The sequence below is a fragment of the Ctenopharyngodon idella genome, chromosome 20 (assembly GCF_019924925.1).
Source record: "Ctenopharyngodon idella isolate HZGC_01 chromosome 20, HZGC01, whole genome shotgun sequence".
Lineage (NCBI taxonomy): Eukaryota > Metazoa > Chordata > Actinopteri > Cypriniformes > Xenocyprididae > Ctenopharyngodon > Ctenopharyngodon idella.
This window is the reverse complement of record NC_067239.1, coordinates 7343088-7349998: the sequence shown is the minus strand read 5'-3', so window position 1 is coordinate 7349998 and position 6911 is coordinate 7343088.

The following is a 6911-nucleotide window of genomic DNA, read 5'->3' as shown; positions in this document are numbered from 1 at the left end:
AATGCTCAGTAACAGGTAAATGAAAAAAGGATTTATGTAAATATTTGATTGGCTAAATTGTTCGCACGGCCCTTTAGTGCTGTCACTGCAAGAAAAATTTCAATTTGATTGCAGACCGCCGCTTACATTATTGAGCTATGGGAAGCAACTCTTCTCAGCATTACAGACCTTGACATCTGAGTCAATAATAGTGAAGAAGCTGTAAATGGAGGTAAATGTAGAAGTAATGTCCTTTGGGAACATCTTGAAGGTTGTGTGTGTGTGTGTGTGTGAGAGAGACAGATAAAGAGAGAGAGAGTGTGTGTGGCTCCATTAATGTGCATCCTATCAGGGCTGAGGTTAAAATGTTATATCCCATCTTTTTTGTTTGTTTGTTTGTTTTCAGTTAATAGTAGTCCATAAAGCAACACTTACACATAAACTATAAATTGCATATACATTTGAGAAAATGTTTCCTTTTTTGTTCTATTTCAATAAATACATAAAGATAATTATGTGATAATGGATGAATAAAATGCTAATTTTGCAAAATTACTGTATTTATCTGAATTCCTTTTGTCATTATCTGGAACGAGGAGAGGTAAATTTAAAGAAACAATCTAAGATTAAAGCTGCAAGCAGCGATGAAAGGGCCCTCGCACCCGTGCCACCTCCACCCGGTGGCTTTGGGAAAACAGAGCACGGTGGACAATATGCATTTAAGTATATAAATATAGGAGGACAACGTTCAGTCATTTGTATTTGCCACACTTCCTGCTACCAGCTGGTGGCGATATGACTATAACTAAATTTTGGCATGTCTTCTGTCCAGGGTACTTATCAAACGTGAAGTTAGAGGCAGATTTGACATTGTATGCTTGAGTTACAACAACTTCCTGTTTCATGGTGATAATAGCATGAAACAAGTGTTGCTAGCATGTTTTAGAATGTTTGTAGCATGTTTAGCACTTGTCGAGGAAAAATTCTTTATTCCTTTAGTGGTGAGAATGTAATGAAACAAACACTCAGGAAATGTCTTTGTTGATTTTATACTTGCAAGAAGGTTGTTCAATGTAGATACAAAGTTCTACGGAGAAGAACACCATCACACAGTGCTGGCTGTCTTATATACCCCTCTTATTGTTCCTTGTTACCCCAAACCAATCATAACACGTTACCATATACGGATCAGAAGAATAAGGAAAAAGAAAGTGGTCTAAAACTTACAAGATGCACTATTGAACTGTCTAGACAAACACATTTGCACCTTTGCCTCACTTCCTTTGTTAGTTTCAGAAGTGTTTCTTAAAATACAACAGCATAAGCAGTAATTTTCCAATGAACAAGCTGTTTTAAATGTCACATAAGACAGAGAGAAAACAAATTTCAATGCATAATTCAACGTGATCTCACGAGAATACGTGTGTATTTTTACGTAAATTGTGGTTCTACCACACGTACATTTACTTACGTTTTCATACACACAAAAACGTACAACATTGACGTATTTAGAGGACTAAAACGTAAAAATACTTACGTATTAACAGCAATAAAAACGTAAATCATGTAACCTAAAGTGTGAATGTATATGAATTCCCATGTATTAATATTAAAATCGTGGCTTTAATGATTTAATTTTGTTTTTAGTCGAATTTATTGAAAGCAGTTTACTCATCTACTTAATATGAAATAACATTTCTGTTCGTGACTTGTGCTGCTCGTTTTGGAGGATTGCATAATGTTAAACAAGACTACAATTTAAAACCTTATGAATACATTTTCTGTAATTGTTTAACCATTTTGTAATATTTAGTTTGTTTGCTGTGCGACACAGAAGGCGTTTTCTCCTATGCAGTGACTGACAATACAACCATAAGATACACCAAAGCACAACATAAATTCACAAATCACATCAATTGTATTTGTTCGCTGTACTCCCAATCTTTAGAATCCATATGTTTGTAAGGAACAGATCCAATTTCAGCCCTTTATCCATCGATCTTCATTTTGATTCTCAGCAACAGCGACCGTCACAGTCAAAGCTCGCGCTCGTTATGATTCAAATTTGAAAGTAGCGCCACCCTCGAGAAGTGTTACGACATGGTTTACGGCACTGATATCAAACGCTCATTGGTTCTCACCTGCTTCGTCACAGATTGTGACATGCCGTGTTTCAGTGGATTGACATTTGAAATGAGTGTCGCGCCTTCACGGAGAGAAGCCGGATTCATCATATTTTCATGGATTAATAAGTTAAATTCTGCTCTGTACCCTAAAAAACTATTACCGCCAGAGAAGACTGACTGGAACTCATCATCATTTGAACTACTTTTGGTACCACTTTTGACATTTTCGCAAAAACAATAAATTATTGTGATTACGCTTGTTTGTCTGTCACTCTTTTATTTATATTAGTAGGTAGTTTAAAGAAATGGTTATGGGTAGGTTTAGGGGTAGGTGTAGGATTAGTGGCTCAAAATATCGTTTTAATGTTATATTTTTACTAAAATTGTCATTTTCCTACACATTTCTGCCCATTATGTTTTATTCTTTTAACATTCTGTATAAAATGGGTAGGTTTTTAGGTTCGGGATGGGGTTTAGGGATCTTACATTTATCTACAAAACGATAAAAGGGAAATTATACATATATCTTTAAGACATGATAAGATTCGTAAATATTTTACGTTTTTTTCGCTGTAAAAACGTAAGTATTTTTACGTTTTAGTGCCATAATTACGTCAATATTGTACATTTTAGCACCTTTCTAAACGTACAAAAATGTACGTTTTGTGTCTTTGAAAGTTACGTATTAATACCTACGTATTAACAATGAGACCAGGCTGCATAATTTTATAAATCAAAAAAATAAATGATAAACAATAAAAATTCCTCTACATACTCAATTGCATATTTTAGTACAGTGCTCAGCGTAAATGAGTACACCCCCTTTGAAAAGTAACATCTTAAACAATATCTCAATGAACACAAAAACAATTTCCAAAATGTTGACTAAGTTTTATATAACATCTGTTTAACTTAAAACATGCAAGTAAGGTTAATAATATAACTTAGATTACACATTTTTCAGTTTTACTCAAATTAGGGTGATGCAAAAATTAGTACACCCCACAACAAAAACTACTACATCTAGTACTTTGTATGGCCTCCATGATTTTTAATGACAGCACCAAGTCTTCTAGGCATGGAATGAACAAGCAGTGGTGTATAAAGTACTCGAAAACCATACTTGAGTAAAAGTATAGATATCTTACCAGAAAATGACTTTGGTAAATGTTAAAGTCACTGTTTAGAATGTTACTTGAGTAAAAGTTTTAAAGTATGTGATATTTTTTGTACTTAAGTATGAAAAGTATTTTTTTTTTTTATATTAAACGTACTTAAGTATTGAAAGTAAAAGTACAAGTAAATGTAAAATACAAAAGGAGCAAAAAAATATTATTAAAAATTGTTCTATACACAGTTTGAGCAGCAAGATTGTGTTCAGTTTTAACTCTTTCTTACATTTTGTTTCTTTGAATTAAAAAAAAAATGTCTAAATGTTTATTGTAATTTGCCTCTATTTTAGAAAACTTGATCATTATCTAGTCAAAATGTGTTACAGTGTCAATAAAAAAAAGAACTGAAGTCGAATACATTTCTAATTTAAGTTTCTGTCGCTGCATGATGAGGATACAGTTTAAATATGCAACTTCGCTGGATAACGAACGCATAACAGCGAACAAATGGATATAAACTAATGCAAATGAATGGTAACAATCATGACATTAAACAGTTGGTGTTTTTGTCACATTGTTTTAACGGATTGAGGTACTACTAATGTTAGCATCCTCTCAGCCTCGACGGCAAACATACTACTGTTCTCCACTAATGCAGCATCTAGTCTACAAACTAATTACTTTATAGTGATATGAAAACATGTACTGTAGTGTACACTGTTTAACATACCGTTTTGTTGTCCGTTTTAAATCCGTTTTTGAAGTGTTGCGATCTGTGCAGCGCGTAGCCTCACGTCACGTGTCAAAACAAACTCTACAGGCATCAGTGAGATTTTTTATTTCGCCTCTAGAGATCGCTCTTGTACTGTATAATGACAGCGCACTCTTATCAGCCGCTCCAGCAACGGACGCAACCCGGAAAATGAAATCAACCGCGGTTGTGTGAGCACTTGTTTGCACATGCTTGCTTGCAGTCTGTGCTCTTCCGACTTAATTTTGTAGTAAGTAACGAAAATGCTTTGGGAAAATGTATCGGAGTAAAAGTATACATTTTATTTATAAAATGTAGTGGAGTAAAAGTAAAAGTTGACAGAAATATAAAAACTCAAGTACAGATTCTCCCAAAAAATACTTAAGTACTGTAACAAAGTATTATTACTTCATTACATTACACCACTGTGAACAAGTTGGTGACATTTTGCAACATCTATCTTTTTCCATTCTTCAAGAATGACCTCTTTTAGAGACTGGATGCTGGATGGAGAGTGATGCTCCTTGTCTCTTCATAATTCCCCATAGGTGTTCGATTGGTTTCAGATCAGGAGCCAATGAATCACTTTCACCCTGTTCTTCTTCAGAAATCCAACAGTGGCCTTAGATGTGTGTTTAGGATCATTGTCATGTTGGAAAAGTGCACGACTGCCAAGGGCACGAAGTGATGGTAGCTTCTTCTCTTTCAGTATGGAGCAGTACATCTGTGAATTCATGATGCCATCAATGAAATGCAGCTCCCCGACACCAGCAGCACTCATGCAGCCCCACATAAGGACACTGCCACCACCATGTTTCACTGTAGGCACCATGCATTTTTCTTTGTATTCCTCACCTTTGCGACGCCATACAGTTTTGAAGCCATCAGTTTTTAAAAAACATTTATCTTCACTCATCACTCCAGAGTATAGTGTCCCAGTAGTCTTCATTTTTGTCAGCATGGGCCCTGGCAAACTCTAGGCGGGCTTTTTTGTGCCTGGGCTTTAGGAGAGGCTTATTTCATGGACGTCACCCATGCATGCCATTCCTCTGCAGTGTACGCCATATTGTGTCACGGGAAATAGTCATCCCAGTTTGGCTTTCTACTTCTTTAGATAACTGCAGTGAACTTGCATGCCGATTTTCTTCAACCCTTCTCATCAGAAGACGCTCCTGTTGAGGTGTTAACTTCCGTGGACGACCTGGACGTCTCTGTGAGATGGTTGCAGTTCCATATTTTTAAATTTTTGTACCACTTTTGCTACAGTATTCTGACTGATAAGTAAAGCTTTGCTGATCTTCTTGTAGCCTTCACCTTTCTGGTGTAAAGAAATTATTTTCTTTCTTAGGTCTTGTGACATTTCTCTTCCATGTGGTGCCATTGCTGACAGCATGAAATGGGAAGGGGTTTTAACACCCCTTTATAGTCAACTGTCTGCTGGACACTCGTGTAATGAATAATTAGACTGACCTGTGGTTGAATTCTTGTTAAATTAGACATTTGTAGTCTAAAATTTAGCTTTGCTCCAGAGACTTTCAGTGGGGTGTACTCATTTTTGCATCACCCTAATTTGAGTAAAACCGAAAATTTTGTTGTCTAAGTTATATTATTAACCTTACTTTCATGTTATAAGTTAAACAGATGTTATATAAAACATAGTCTTATAAACATTTTGGAAATTGTTTTTGTGTTCATTGAGATATTGTTTAAAATGTTACATTTCAAAGGGGATGTACTCATTTACGCTGAGCACTGTGTGTTGCTAGTAATGCATTACAGTGTTAAACACGTTAATCGCACACGTTAGCACATAGTCAAGTGTTGCATGATTTAATGTGTTTCTATGTTTGGTACTTCATGGCATATTTAAATGTGTTTCAGGGAATGAATTACAGTGTAAAGCATGCCATTCCCTGTTGCCAACAGGTGGTGCTATGACCATAACTGAATATTGGCATGTAGAAGTCTTCAGGCCAGGACTCTAATAAAACATGTGAAGTTTGGGGCAGATCGACGGACACACCCTTCAGCGAAAACTTAAGATCTTCACAATTTAACATTGCAAAGGCGTTTAGATTAGACTATAGATTAGACTAGATTAGACCAAATATGATGTTGATCTGATTAAAGCTCTAGGAGGAGTTCGTTAAAGTACAATGTCTGGAAATGGCAAAAACTGCAAAAATTTTGCAGAGAAAATTCAAAATATCTCACTTCCTGTTGGGTTTTCAGATTTTGCACCCAAGGACTTTTTTTTGTAGGTATTGGGCTGTTACATGTGTCTACCGAATTTCATACTTGTACGTGAAACGTAGCGCGAAGGGCGCTTAATTGAAATTTTGTAGGTGCCGCTATCGACCCATTTTGCCACACCTAATTCTAAAACCCATATCAGATGTAAATTTTCACCACTTCTGACATGTGTGCAAAGCTTCACGAGTTTTCGAGCATGTTTATGTTCTTAAAAATGCAATTCATTTTGGAGAAGAAGAATAATTGACCGAGCAATTACAATAGGGTCCTCACACCATCAGTGCATCAGTGCTCAGTGCATCTTGTAATACAAATTTTATTGACATCCGTCGGTTTAAAAAAAGACAAAAAAAAAAAAAAAAAATGTACTGTATATAGTTACAAGAATGCACTTACAATGAGAGTCTATAGGAAAATGGTACATCACCAGAATATGTATTAAATATAGGCTAGTTCATCAAAAGTATAGCCTTTTCACTTAAATATTATGGTGTTGGCAAGACTAGCTTCTAGTGTGATCACTAACCAACCTTTTCTGTTTAAAATTATATCCAGTTTCTCAATTTACATTATTACCATAACCATAAATTTATCCAAGTTGTTGCTCCTCAAATGAATGATCTAGACAACTTTATATTAATTAGGTGTTTAAATAAAAATATGATCATCACCTTTAAACTCACACACTTA